Here is a 15,837-nt window from a genome sequence, read left to right on the forward strand (position 1 = left end):
CTTGAAATTAAAAATGACCTCCCCTTGATGAATAGCTGCTCAGACAAAGGGGAACAACTTCCAGGTTCTGGATAAAGTTGATGGGGTAGGAGTTTATAGGGAGTTTGGAACATAGCTGTTCGGTGGGCAACAGACCATGTGTTGTTTTACTGACCCAAGTATTTCCTATAATTTTCAGGTGGATCAAATTTCACATCTAGAGAAGAGCACCCTTTTCCGTCACAGAAACTAGTTTTGCTTTTAAAAGTCTCTGTAGGCTGGGCATGGTGGCTCATGCCTGTAATCCCAGCACTCTGGGAGGCTGAGGCGGGCGGATCTCAAGTCAGGAGATCAAGACCATCCTGGCCAACATGTTGAAATCCCATGTCTACTAAAATACAGAAGATTAGCCAGGTGTGGTGGCATGTGCCTATAGTCCCAGCTACTCGGGAGGCTGAGGCAGGGGAATAGCTTGAACCTGGAAGGCAGAGGTTGCAGTGAGCTGAGATCATGCCACTGCACTCCAGCCTGGCGACAGAGCAAGACTCTGCCCCCCTCCCAAAAAAAAAAAACAAACCAAAAAAGGTAGCTGTAAGGCCAGGCAAGGTGGCTCAAACCTGTAATTCCAGGACTTTGAGGGGTTTGAGGTGGGAGGATCACTTGAGCCCTGGAGTTCGAGACCAGCCTGGGCATCATAGTGAGACCTCCCTCCCCTGTGTACATAAAATACAAAAATTAGCCCAGTGTGGGTGGTGGCACACGTCCGTAGTCCCAGCTACTTGGGAGGCTGAGGCCAGAGAATTGCTTGAACCCAGGAGGCAGAGGTTGCAGTGAGCCGAGATCATGCCACTGCACTCCAGCCTGGGCTACAGAGTCAGACTTTGTCTCAACTAAGATGAGAATCATGTGTACTAAAGAAAATTTAATAGAAAATAAGTCTCTATAATGTTACAATCGATCAGTTTTCAGTTTTGTATATTTTAATTTTTATACTTTTTTTGTCGCAATCATAAAAGGTTTCAAAAGACTGGAGGTGATGATGGCTTCTGAGGAGAGTTTAAAAGTCCCTTTAAATTTGTGATGAAAATGTATTTGCAATCTTTGTCATGTTTTTAAAATTCTTTTTGTAAATTAAAAGTTCCAATTGAAACAATAAAAAAATACAGAAGAGTTAAAAGTATATTATGTGAAATATGAAGGAACTTCCTCACCATCTACAACTAAGACATTTGGGTATCTTCCCAGTCTTGTGTTATGTACGTGTACATACAGGAACACAAAAATGTGGCTGTAAAATGGTTTCTGCTTTATGCACTGTTGCATAATTTGCCTTTTTTCACATCATCTGTGACATCTTAATACATTAGATCCACCTCACTCTTCTTCATAGCTGTGATTATTGTATAGTAGTGTCCTTAAATAGAGTACTACACAGATTTCTGAAGTACAAAAGTGTAAGTAAATGAGTTAACTTGATAGGGGAAGTAGAAACGAACCAGTTTCTCATTTTTTGCTTAAATTTGATTTAACTTAAGGAACATCAGAGTAAAACTGTAGTGTAAGTATCAAATGTTAAATTTTTTAAAATTAAAAGTGAACTTTTCTACAGTTTGATACATACCAATAGGTTAGTGCAAAAGTTATTTTTTTATTTTGCCATTTTAATGTTTAATGGCAAAAACCGCAGTTACTTTTGCACCAACCTAGTAGGTAGCAATACTTGATTTTGTGAAACTGGTGTGGCTGATAAATGTTACTTCAACGTTCTTTTCCATATATATTTTTAAAATATTTTGAACAGTTTAAAAACTATTTGTGGTCTGGATGTGGTGGCTCATGCCTGTAATCCCAAGCACATTAGGAGGCTGAGGCAGGAGGATTGCTTGAGACTAGGAGTTTGAGACTAGCCTGGGCAGCAAAGTGAGATCCCATCTCTATAAAAAAAGTTTTAAATGAGCTGGGTATGGTGACTTGCACCTGTAATCCCAGCTACTCTGGAGGCTGGGGCAGGAGGATTGCTTAAGCCCAGGAGTTTGAGGCTGCAGTGAGCTGTGATCATGCCATTGAACTCCAGCCTGGGCAACAGAGTGAGATCTTGTCTCTTTTTAAATAGATAGATAGATAGATAGAAAGAAAAAATTAAAAATTGACCACCAAATGTGTCTTTGTCCACTGTTCTTTAACATTTAAAAATATTAAGAGAGTCACTTGAATGGTTAAAAGATATTTTTAATATGTAAAAAATATATATGTGTATTCAAAATTCCAGAAACGTATTTTATTTAACCCAGTGTATCTAAAATACATGGACATGTCAGTATAAAATAAGGTATTTCATATTTTTTCCCCATACCAAGCACATATTTTTCATTTACAGTGCACTTCTCAATTTGAACTTGCCACAGTTCAAGTGTTCAATGTCCACTTGTGGCTGGTGGCTATCATATTGGACTATGCCTCTCTAGAATGTAAAGTCTCAAAGCAGACACCATTTCTGTTTTTACCGTAGTATCTGTCACTTATTACCCTGACGACAGTACTGTACATGGTAAACACTAACATTTGAATTTTAATCGAGAAGTGTTAGAATCTTTTTTGTGAATTTGGAAGAGTTTGAACTCTAGCCATTTAAAAAACAAAAACATTAAGTAAAATGCTTCAGAAGATGCCCATCCTCATTGATTGTGAAATAAACCAGAAGAGTTTCATTTTTTAAAAATTGTAATGAGTGGAGCTTGTATTTTTTAATGTAAGCTCAGTACTGAAAAGTTACAGTGAATCTACTGTGCAGGAACTATAGATGGAAATGTAAGGTTGGTATGTTTTATGTACTCTCTTAGTTCACTTTTTGGAATCATTGATGATTCATGCACATAACATTAATCTCAAATCTGTAATGAACATGGGAACAACCTAAATGTCCAGAGATAGGGAAATGGTTAGAAAATGATACATTTTTCTAGGTCAGTGGTTCTCACCTGGAGGCAGTTTTGGCTCCCAGGGGACATAAGACAATGTTTGGAGACATGATTGTCACAAACACAACTATACAGGTGGGAGGAAGGAAAAGAGTGAGTACTACTGGCATATAGTGGGTAGAAGCCAGGAATGCTGCTAAACATCTTATTCATTGGACAGTCCCCCACAACTAAGAATTACCTAATCCAGAATGTCAATGCCACTGTTGAGAAACTGGGATATGGGTAAATAATAATTGCAAGATGTGATTTGATACAGATAAGCACAGGAGGCGATAGCCACACAGGGAAGTCAAGCTGCTCTTGAGGCGTAAGAAATGTTTCCCAGAGAAAATCACATCTGTACTGAAATCTAAAGGAAAAGTAAGGGCTAGGCAAGAAGGGTGAGGAAGAACTTTATGTATGTATGTATGTATTTATGCTTTAGGTTCAGGGATACATGTGCAGAACGTGAAGTTTTGTTACATAGGTATACATGTGCCATGGTGGTTTGCTGCACCCATCAACCCGTCATCTACATTAGGAATTTCTCCTAATGCTATCCCTCCCATACCCCACCACCCCATGACAGGATCCTGTGTGTGAGGTTCCCCTCCATGTGTCCATGTGTTCAACCATTGTGGAAGAAAGTGTGGCGATTCCTCAAGGATCTAGAACCTGAAATACCATTTGACCCAGCAATCCCGTTACTGGGTATATACCCAAAATATTATAAATCATTTTATAAAGACACATGCACATGTATGCTTATTGCAGCACTATTCGCGATAGCAAAGACTTGGAACCAACCGAAATGCCCATCAATGATAGACTGGATAAAGAAAATGTGGCACATATACACCATGGAATACTATATAGCCATAAAAAAGGATGAATTCATGTCCTTTGTGGGAACATTGATGAAGCTGGAAACCATCATTCTCAGCAAACTAAACACAGGAACAGAAAATCAAAGATCTTGTGTTCTTACTCATAAGTGGAAATTGAACAATGAGGAAGAATTTTCTAAGCAGAAGATTTAACTGCAAATGCCCAGATGAGAAAGATTAACATGAGTTCTGGAAACCAGAATTAATTTGGAATGTCTTTATCCTGCTTCCACAGCCACCAGCCTAGATCAATCTAGGTAAGCTGTCTCTTAACTTAGATTATGGCCACAGCTACTTAGTTTGTCTCCCTGCCTCCATTCTTGCTCCTCTAAGCTGTTTTCCAAAATGTAACCAGAATGGTCTTCCTAATGCATTAATCTAGTAAACATGCCTGTTGTGCTTACAACTTTACCATGGCATTGCTGGTGATAAGCAAACTGAGCAGGTGTCTTATCTCTTCCTGCTTTTGACTTCAGGGTAATGGAAGTGGCTGTTGGTGAGAGAAGTTTGTACTATGAGAAAATAGGATGGATCTTCTGATGAAAGTAGGCTCCAGAGCCAATGAATCAGGTGACTGTTCTGAGGCTGAAGATATTCCTTATAGAACTGGGGTGCATTCCGAGAACAGGAAGTCTGGGCCTTTGTGAACGACATATGAAACATCAGGAGACATAGGAGAGCCTCAGGATTTTGATAACGACTGCAGATCTCCAGAATTGAAATTTTCTTCCAGTAGGGAAAAAGTACATAAGTTGCAAAATGCCTATGTTTAGTCTGTTGATAAGAGAGAAAAACCTGTCAACAGATACAGCAACAGCAGATACGGTGGGATCAGGAGACCTTCATTCTATCACCCATTCCCTCTCATTTCATGATCATTTTAGAGTCTGACTCGTTAATCTTACCAAAACTACTACTTTCATATTCTAGGTGATTTCAATAAATACATAAATGATATTTTAAACACCTTAAACTCTTCCTGACCCTACCTCAACACTCATAGTCACAGTCTAACTTTGTCATTACAACTGCTTCAACCTCTTTATAATTTTGGACTTGTACATCTCACTGATCACCACCTCCTCCACCTTCCTTTCCAGTTCACTTCCTCTAGTATCCTGACTTTAACAGTTTTCCTATTCCATGGGGATTCCAGTCTACTCATCTACCACTTTTCACTGCCCCTTGTCCACTTGATGTCCTCCTCTCTTCCCTTTCTTGCCAAATTACATGCTATTTGATCATTATAATTATTTACTTGTGCCTGGGCGTGGCGGCTCACACCTGTAATCCCAGCACTTTGAGAGGCCAAAGTGGGCGGAACACCTTAGCTCAGGAGTTTGAGACCAGCCTGGGCAACATGGTGAAACCCCATCTCTACAAAAAAATACAAAACAATTAGCTGGGCATGGTGGCATAGACCTGTAGCCTCAGCTACTCAGGGGGCCGAGGTGGGAGAATCGCTTGAACCCGGGAGGTTGAGGCTTCAGTGAGCCGAGATCTGAGATTGCACCACTGCACTCCAGCCTCCTGGGTGACACAGCAAGATCCTGTCTCAAACAACAACAACAACAACAAAAATTATTTACATGCATATGCCCTCAACTTTGCCCTCTCTCACTTCGTCATAGTACTTTGGCAAAACCACAACCTTGGTTAAATCCAACTCTACATCTATTCTTTATCTGCACTAGTGTAGCTGAAGATGGCTGAAGGAAAAACAAAACTGCTTACTGGTCCTACTTTAAATTCATGGCCATGAACCTTATAAACATAAAAAAAAAAAACCCCACACAATATATAATTTAAAAAAAAGAAGACTTTTATTTTCTGTAAAGGATTACAGTTGCCATCCTACAGGCTGGGAAGCATGCCTCAGGCCAAGATCAGAGACAAGCTCTTCAAAGAAGGTGGGGTTGGGGTAAGAGCTTTTTGCCAAACAGTTGGCTAAACATATGTATTCAAATTACTGGAGGAGCTATGAATGTTCATGAAGGTCGTCCTGAGACATTTTTTATTGAACATACATGTAATATGTGGTCCATGTTCACGTTGGGGTGGGGGCTTAAGGTCTTTTCAGGACATGAAGGCATGCAAGTGCGCAGCCTCTCTAAACCATCCAGAACCAGCCCATGGTCCAGTTGGTCGTCTTTTTACATGGAGAAAATTTCTGAAATTGTCTCCTGTTTGATAAAAGCAGTGGTTATGGCTGGTGGAACGGGTTCAGTCAGTGTCTGGCAATGGATGAGCTGCAACTGTTTTAATATTGCTTATCAAGGCCAGTGCTTGTTTAGCTGCTAGAGAAAAAAACCTTGTGGTCATTAGAACATAGTTTATTCTTGTAAATATGGAGTGCATGACTTAACCCTTGTGACGTGGCCTTAGGTCCTCTTTATAATTTGGTATCTTTTTGCCATAAAGAGTCTGTTCTGTCAGTCTCATGATCTCTATTTTACTAATGCTGGTCAATTGTGTCTAAACTGCGAAAGGGAGAGGGTATAATGAGGTATGTCCAACTTCCTGTCCCATCTTAGCTGGGAACTGTTTTAAGGCTTTTCTGGGGTCCCCTTGGCCAAGGTAAGTATCCATTCAGTTGATGGAGGGCTTAGGATTTTTTTTGTAGTTTGCAACCTCAAGGGGCTCTTAATGTTGCCAGCAGTTATGCTGTATATCTCCCTGTTTTAATCTGTTTTCACACTGCTATAAAGAACTTCCCTGAGACTGGGTACTTTATAAAGGAAAGAGGTTTAATTCACAGTTCTGCATGGCTGGGGAGGCCTCAGGAAACTTACGGTCATGGTGGAAGGGGAAGCAGGTACCTTCTGCAGAAGGTGGCAGGAGAGAGAGCATGAAGGAAGAACGGTCAAACACTTATAAAACCTTCAGATCTCATAAGAACTCACCATGATGAGAACCGGATGGGGGAAACTGCCCCATGATCCAATCACTTTCCTCCCTTGATACATGAGGATTATAGGTCCCTCCTTTGGCACGTGGGGATTACAATTCGAGATGAGATTTGGGTGGGGACACAAGAGTCAAACCATACCACTCCCTGATCTATTGAGTCTCCCATTTTCCTATGATAGTTTACACCTTCCCCTTTCTCTTCAAACCAAGCAGCACCTCTTCCTCTATCCTCATATTCAGCTGACACCATTGTTTCTTCTTTCAACAATTAGAATTTTCACATATTCCTAGCATTAGATCTATTAAAACCAATGTTCCTGAGTCTGCACCCATAGATTATATCTTCCCTATGTTACTACAGCTCCCATCTAAAGCCGTTTTCTTCATTTTGCCCTAGACTCAAGCGCTCTGTTTATTCAAAAACATTGTCCATCAATTCTTCCCTCTTTCTCTTACCTTGCAGTTTTTTCCACTCTGCTGAATTTTTCCCAGCAAAATTCTTTGAAAGAGTTATCCATATTCTTTGTCCCCAGTTCCTCTCTTGTCAAGGTCACCTATGACATGTGTGCTGTTGATTCCAATATCCAATTGCTAATTCTCTTATTTGACCTGTGAGCAGAGTTTGACATAATTTGATGAGGCACTTTTTTCATTGAAATACTTTCTTGATTTGACTCCCCATTTCATCACACTCTTTGTTTTCCTCTTTCCTCATTCAATACTTCTTTTCGTCTCTATTCTGATATTCCATTTTCTTCTACCCTCTTAATGCTGAAATATACCACAGCCTCTCTGTGATCTCATCCAGTCTATGCCTTTAAAAACATGGACCATCTATCATATTTTTAATATCATCAGTCAAGAGTGTCTTCCAAATTCCACACCCTTCTGTCTTCCTTGTTCCTGACATCTCTCCTAGGATAGCTAACATCCATCCCAAATTTAACATGTCCAAAACAGAATCCTCAATTTTTCTCTTAAACTTACTCTATCTGGAATTTTCTTTATTTAGATGATTGTAAATTAATTCTTCCAGCTGCTACAGCTAATTTTTTTTTTTTTTTTTTTTGAGAATGAGTCTGTCTCTATCACCCAGGCTGGAGTGCAGTGGCGTGATCTGGGCTCACTGCAACCTTCACCTCCTGTGTTGAAGCGCTTCTCCTGCCTCAGCCTCCCGAGTAGGTGAGACTATAGGAATGCGACACCATGCCAGGCTAATTTTTTTGTATTTTTTTTAGAGACGGGGTTTTACCATGTTGGTCAGGCTGGTCTCAAACTCCTGACCTCAAATGATCTGCCCACCTTGGCCTCCCAACGTGCTGGGATTGCAAGCATGACCCATGCACCCAGCCAGGTATGGCTAAAATCTTTGTAATCATTTTTTACTTTTCCCTTGATCATATACATTCCACATTCAAGCCATTAAAAATCCTATATCAATCTTCAAATTGTTAATAAATCCAGAATCCAATCACTCATCACTACCTCTGTTTCTACTATGCTTGTCTAAGCAAGTGTGATCTCTTGCTTAAATTACTGCAACAGACTATTAACATATCAGCTAGAATAATCCTTTTAAAAGGTAAGTCATATGTCACACCTCTGTTCAATTCTCAGTGATCCACCATTCACTCATGGTAAAATCCAAAGTCCTTAAATGGCTACAAGACTCGCAGGATCTGCTGGAAGTCCATCCCCTCCCCGTTCTCTCTCATATTCCATTTAATATTCTTCCCCTGCACATTCTATTTCAGTCACATTGAAATGCCTGACACACTATTGACTAGGGAATGTTGCCCTGTTGTTTTCTCTCTGCAACTCTATTCTCCCAAATATCCCCTGGCCAATTCTCTCATCTTCTTCAAGTCTTTAGTGAAATGTCATTTCCTAATGATTCCTGCTAGATAAAGGCATAGCCACAAAATTTTTGACATTTCTCCTATCAAGGTAAAAATCCATATCCCATCCCCTTGAATAATGGATGGTGTATGACTGCTTGGACCAACAGAGTTTGGCAGACTTAGCTTTGAGACTAGCAGTTTCCACCTGGGACTCTTAGAATCCTCAGTTTCCTTGTAAGAAGTCTGATACCTTGCTTAGAAACCACCTGGAGACATCCTGACGCTCCATGGAGGAAGGAGAGGGTCCCAGTTGAACCTAGGCTTCTGGTCCTCCCTGTCAAGTCCAGGCATGTGAGTAAAGTCAACTTGAACCCTCTTGGACCAGTGAAGTCATGTTGGATTTTGCAGCCCAGCCTAGCTACCAGTTGACACCAGGCAGAACAGAAGAATTGCACAGTTAAGCCCTAGCCAAATTCCTTACCCACAAAATCATGTGATATAATAAAATGGTTGTTGCTTTGAGCCATTAAAGTCTTGGGGTAGTTCATTACACAACAATCACGAAAACATTTATCCTGACTACTAATGTACAGTTGCAATTTGAGACTATATGTCTCACTTCTCACCTTGCTCTTTTTTTTCCTTCATAGTACTTATCAGCTTCTAACATATAACATATTTATTTACCATGTTTATTGTCTTTCTGTTAGTCAACATCTTTTCCCCCGATTCACCATAGTATAAACAGGAATTTATTTTTTTTCTGTTTTATTACTGATACATACCTGGCACGTAGAAATGTTCAATGTGATGGATGAGAAGTAACATATACTTTATCAGAACATATTAAAGATCTCAACAGAGCTGTCCAATAATGAGCAAGATATTTTTTAAATGATATGGTAACTATGTGGTCATACTATAGGAAAAAAAAAATCCAGCAATTAGCTTCATGTTCTCTGCAAAAGACATACCTGGTGACTTTCATAACAAAATGATGATGTGATTGGTGGAAAAAATTCCAATGTTATTAAAGGATATAATGTTTTTTATAGGAAAGAATATGGAAACTTATGGACTCAATTCCACAAAGTCAGGATATGACATAACATGCTACCTAATGGTGGTGTGGACTTGCCAGTCTCCAAAGATTTCCATAGGGAAACAGAGTTGTGTTTATTACCAACAGCACTAAGTGAAGATTCTGCTACACAAGGGAATCTCACCTTACCATTCTCACAGGATTTTCATCTCCTTTTTACAACCTCTGCCTATTGCCTTGTAACCTGACTATTCTAGAGAACTGAGCTATATAACTGCGCATAAATCAGAGGCAAAATGATCCCAACATTTTCTGAATGCTTACCATGAGAGTGATGAGGCTAATGGCAATTTCCCAGGTCTAGCATCCCTCAAAAAAAATCTGTCTGGCTGGGCGCGGTGTCTCACACCTGTAATCCCAGCACTTTGGGAGGCCAAGGCGGGCGGATCACCAGATCAGGAGATCGAAACCATCCTGGCTAACATGGTGAAACCCGTCTCCACTAAAAATACCAAAAAATAGCCGGGCATGGTGGCGGGCACCTGCAGTCCCCGCTACCCGGGAGGCTGAGGCAGGAGAATGGCGTGAACCCGGGAAGCAGAGCTGGCAGTGAGCTGAGACCATGCCACTACACTCCAGCCTGGGCGACAGAGCGAGACTCCATCTCAAAAAAACAAAACAAAACAAAACAAAAAAAACAAAAAAAAAACAACCTTCAGAATCCTCTGAGATCAATTCTGCAATACTCAAGCAAGTGACAACTGAAGTTTGAAAATAAGCAAGTGGGGAAAGACACAGCAGAAAAATAAAAACGGAAGAAGCCAAATGTAGTATTATCAGAAAAAATCAAAACTCAAAGTTTAAAATGTGGCAAAGGGCTAGTTTATAATGGTTTTGTATACACACATAAAAATCTCCCCCGAAATATAAGAAATTGATAAAGCCACCATCATAGTGTCACTTTAATAAACTTGTTTCATAATTTGCATATCAAGAAGACAAAACAGATGTATACAGAAGATTTAAATAATGCAATCAACAAATATGTTATATATATATCCATATTTATAGAACTTAATAATTTACAAAGAAAACCTTCATAAACTTATACATTAGGTAGGATTAGCCAGGATAAGGTTGACTACAGTGACAGAAACCCAAAATAATGGTGGCGTAAAGAAGATAGAAACTCCCAAAAGAGGGAAGGGGAGCACATCCCTAGAAACACTTAAAAAAGAAAGTCAGTCAAGAAATATTCTACCTTCGACTTTTGAAGCCAACAGTTTGAAGAAATGGGACTCTCGTGGCTGTATGCTGTAGCTATGCCATTTATAGCACCAATCCTCTGAGAAGTCTGTTTGCCTTTTGTACCTGCAACTACAAAGCAGATCAAAAATGTGAAAATGTTGCTATGCAGAGGAGGATCCCTGGTAGACATTGGTAATGGCGATGGACACATTAATAACACAGTAATAGCAGCTGCAAAGCAAAGATTCACAGCAGTTGGTTGTGAATTAAATCAGTGGCTAGTTTGGTATTCCAAGTATCATGCTTGGCAAGAAAGTGTGCATGACTCTGCCAAATTTTATATTTCAGATTTGTGGGCAGTTACTTTTTCATAGTACTCAAACACTGTTATTTTTGGTGTGCTTCTCAGATGATGCTGCAGTTGGAGAAGAAACTTGAACTTGAGGATGATGCCAGAGTCATTGCTTGCCAGTTCCCTTTCCCCCACTGGTCCGTAGACCATGTCACCGGGGAGGGGATAGACACAGTGTGGGCATATGACCTGTGCACTTTTAGATCAGGTGAAGCCCTGAACATCGATGCATTTCCAGCCAGTCATTCAAATATAAGCTTTAGTAAGAGTGCTCTTCTGAAATGTTCATGGTCTTCCCTGATTTCATGGAAACTTAACAGCTGTGCACCAGAGCATACTTGTCTTTGGTGTGTGACATGGTTTGGCTTTGTGTTCCCACCCAAATCTCACCTTGAATTGTAGCCTCAATAATCCCCATGTGTCAAGGAGGTAATTGGATCATGGGGGAGGTTTCCCTCATGCTGTTCTCATGGTAATAAGTGAGTCTCACGAGATCTGATGGTTTTGTATGTGTCTGGCATTTCCCCTGCTTGCACTCACTCTGCGCTGCCACCCTGTGAAAAAGGTGCCTACTTCTTCTTTGCCTTCTGCTGTGATTGTAAGTTTCCTGAGGCCTCCCCAGCAATTCGGAACTGTGAGTCAATTAAACCTCTTTCCTTCATAAATTACCCAGTCTCGGGTATTTCTTCATGGTTGTGTGAAAACAGATTAATACAGTGGGAATGTATTACACACTGTATTAGTGTAAAAAATTACTAGTGTGATTAGAATGAAATGAAAAATTATTATTACTTTCCTTAACTGTGGGAGAAAACAAACAGAAGTTAAGAAAAACAGGTAGATTTAAAATCTGCTTTTAATTGTATATTCTAAGAAATGTACTTACTGCCTTTTTATGCACTTGGATGCATGAAAATATGAGTAAGTGATGGTCATATGGTCATGTTTATGGGTAGGAAAGATGTCAACAGCTCTTCATATTATAAGCAATATGGCTTAATGCCACAGATGAGGAGAAATGATTTTCTTTTTTTTTTGAGAGGGGATCTCACTCTGTCACCCAGGCTGGAATGCAGTGGTGTGATCTTGGCTCACAGCAACTTCCGCCTCCCTGGCTCAAGCAATCCTCCCATCTCAGCCTCCTGAGTAGCTGGGACCATAGGTGTGTGCCACCATACCCGGCTAATGTTTTGTATTTTTGATAGAGATGGGATTTCACCATGTTGCCCAGGCTGGTCTCAAACTCCTAAGCCCAAGTGATCCACCCACCTAGGCCTCCCAAAGTCCTGGGATTATAGGTATGACCCATCGCGCCTGGCCCCGAGAAATGATTTTAAAAAGTAGCAAATGTGAATGTGAATATGAGTCAACAAGCTTCATGTTTCTGAAAAATGAATATTGAATGATAGCTCAAATAATCCATGCTTATCACAAAAGAGAATTGAACTCCCAGTCATATACCTGTAACCTAAATACTGAACTATCTTAATGGAGATGTAATAAAGTAAGATGGTCACATCTTTAAACTTATAAAAATATGATCAATTTGATAATTTTCTTTTAAATGAGAAAAAAGAAGATAGGAGCTTATTCTCTCACATAAATGTAGTCAAAGCTGATTTGGAAGTTCTATTATTATCAGGGACTCAATCTCCTTTTAGCCTGCTCTTTGTCATTCCTAACAAATGGCTTCCACCAGTAGTATAAGAATGCCATTCTGGTTCCATCTACCATTTCCTTTTTAGCTATGGAGGAAAAAAGGGAAGGAAAAGGGCCTGCTTTTAGCTTTTAATAAAACTTTTGGGGAGTACCATCAATTACTTCTACTTACATACTTTTGGCCCAAGAACTTAGTCACATGGACACATCTAGCTGCAGAGGAAGTTGGAAAATTTTTACATATTCTGGATGTTCAAGGGTCCAGATAGAATTTGTCATGTTTACTGCAGAAGGCAAAGGAGAAGGAGAAGAAGAAGAAGAATAAAAAGAAGAAGGAGGAGGAGGACAGAAAGAAGAAGAAAGATATTGCAGGGCAACAATTAATGTCCTATCTTGCACATCTAAACTAAATGTGTTCTAGAGTTCCCCTTTTGAATAATTTGGCTGTGTATAGAATTCTAATTTGGACAGCAACTGGCCTTTAAATTTGGAAGGCATATGTTCTGTTGTCTTCTAAATTGTTAATATTATTATTGAGATGTCTGATGGAACTCTGATTCTTGAACTCTTGTATATGGCCTGTCTTTCTGGAAACCATTAAAGTATTTTCTTCCTGGATGTCTTCATTCTGCTGTGTAATTCTCCCTGGAATTCTGAAATTTCATGATGATGAACATGGGGATGAGCCTTTTCTCCTTCATTGTGCTGGGTACTTAAAAAACTCTTTTGATTTGGACATTTGACATTTGATCCTTTATTTCTGGGAAATTGTCTTGAATCCTTTCACCTTTTATCTCTCTTTCTGGAACATGTATTTTTCAAACATTTCATAGCCTGGACTAGTTCTCTAATATACCTATCATTTCTCTCCTACCTCCAAACTTCTATTGAGTTTTTTTTTTTTTTTTTCCCCCCATTCTTTTTGGGACAGAGTCTCACTCTGCTGCCCAGGCTGGAATGCAGTGGCACAATCTCGGCTCACTGCAACCCCCGCCTCCCAGGTTTAAGCAATTCTCCTGCCTCAGCCTCCTGAGTAGCTAGGACTACAGGTGTGCACCACCACACCCATCTAATTTTTGTATTTTTAGTAGAGATGGGGTTTCAACATGTTGGCCAAGCTGGTCTTGAACTCCTGACCTCAGGTGATCTGCCTGCCTCGGCCTCCTAAAGTGCTGGGTTTACAGGCATGAGTTACTGCCCCTGGCCTCTACTGAGTTTTTCATTTGTTTTCATATTTTTAATTTCCAAGAATAGTTTTTTTTGTTGTTGTTCTCTGAATGTCCTTTTTAATAGCATATTGTTCTTGTTTTAAAGATGCACTCTTATCTCTCCACGGATATTAATGATTTTGTATTAGCTCAGTCACAGTTTCTTTTTATTCTTTGTTTTGACCTCTGTCTTTCATGTTAGATTGAATATTTCTGACTGATGATTCTTGACTATCTTCTCATATTTAATATCCAGCTAACTAAAAGCTGATGGGAAACTCTATGCATGGGTGGGATTTATCACCTGATAGACTCTATAACACAGTAATCTATTTGTGCTGTTTTATTGGGAGCCCCTGACTCTCTTATGTATAAGTATTTTTTGGGGGGTGGAGGGTAATGGTCAGATTCCTAAGAAACTCTTGTTTATGTGGTTTGAAACTGACTGCCATATTTTGGAATCTAAGTAGGGGAAAGGGATTGTTGCCTTTCACTTAAACTACCCCCACCTTTTTTTGGTAGAATACCTGTCATTCTCTGTGAAGCACAGTGTACCCAAATTCAGTCTTTTTGGTCAAACTCTAACCAGTTAAACTCCAGGCTCTGCCGTAGTGGAGGAATGGTGTTGCATGGTGGCAAAGGGTGGAGGGCAGGTGTGGGAGTCGGGGGGCGGGGTGGGGGGTGAAGGGAGAGGAGGGGTGAAAAAGATGGCTGTGGTCTAGCAGCATCTTATATGAACTTTCAGCTAATTCTCATGCATTAAGTCTAGCAGTTCCCTTACTTTCAGTGGCACCTTGGGCTTCAATTCCTGATATTTCCCCAGGATTTTAGAAATTCAAATAGCTTGTTTCTGGGATTTCTCCATTGCCTGCTTACATTTAGGCAGAGAAGAGGATAATAACTTCTTCATTTGCTTTCCAGTTTTCAAATTTTTGTTGCTGCATTTATCTCTTTTCCAGTTTTCTTTGTTCGTGTGGGTTTATGTCTTTCCTCTTTTACTATCCGTGTTTATCAGAGTTCTCCAGAGAGACAGAACCAATAGGGATTATATATAAGGAAATTTATTATGGCAATTAGCTTACACAATAACGGAGGCTGAGAAGTGCCATCACTTGCCCTCTGCAAGCTGGAGAACCTGGAGCCAGTGGTGCAATTTAGTCCGAGGCTGAAGACCTGAGAATTGGGAGCTCCATTGTCTAAAAGCAAGAGAAAATGGATGTCCCAGCTCAAGAAGAGAGAATTTGCCTTTCCTCTACATTTCTTTTTTTTTTTTTTCCCCCCCATTTGAGCCCTTAATGGATTGGATCCTGGCCATCCACATTGCTGAAGGCAATTTTCCTTACTCATTCTACTGATTCAAATGCTAACCTCTTTCAGAAACACCCTCACAGGCACACACAGATATAATGTTTTACTAGCTATCTGGACATTACTTAGCCCACCCAAGTTGACACATAAAATTAACCATCACACTTTCATTTTAGTGGAAGTTAGTGAAGACGCAAAGGTAAATATGTGAGTTCAACTTACTATGTTTAATTCAACAATTTGTTGCTGTTTTTAACATAAGGAGTTTTAATTCTCTTTTCTATCTGTTCTTCTCAATTTACTATCTAATGTGTAGTGATGCTAATTAGCATATTAGCTTAAAAATGTGCAAAAGACTCATTTAGCTAATTTCTGGCTATTTTAAGCTCTATCTTCCATAAAGTCCCTTTTCCTACCCCACACATATCAGTTTATTAAAGGAG

General features: G+C 39.8%; 1 protein-coding gene and 1 pseudogene across 1 annotated transcript in view; both read left to right on the top strand.

Moving 5' to 3' along the window:
* LOC105470129 (glucoside xylosyltransferase 1) overlaps positions 1 to 15,837 on the top strand; it is a 141,982-nt gene that overhangs the window by 62,418 nt on the left and 63,727 nt on the right. The gene's annotated exons all lie outside the window — the stretch shown is intronic.
* Positions 8,070 to 13,714, top strand: LOC105470178 (ATP synthase subunit C lysine N-methyltransferase pseudogene; annotated as a pseudogene).

Source organism: Macaca nemestrina, chromosome 10 (assembly GCF_043159975.1).
Source record: "Macaca nemestrina isolate mMacNem1 chromosome 10, mMacNem.hap1, whole genome shotgun sequence".
In the NCBI taxonomy this organism is placed as follows: domain Eukaryota; kingdom Metazoa; phylum Chordata; class Mammalia; order Primates; family Cercopithecidae; genus Macaca; species Macaca nemestrina.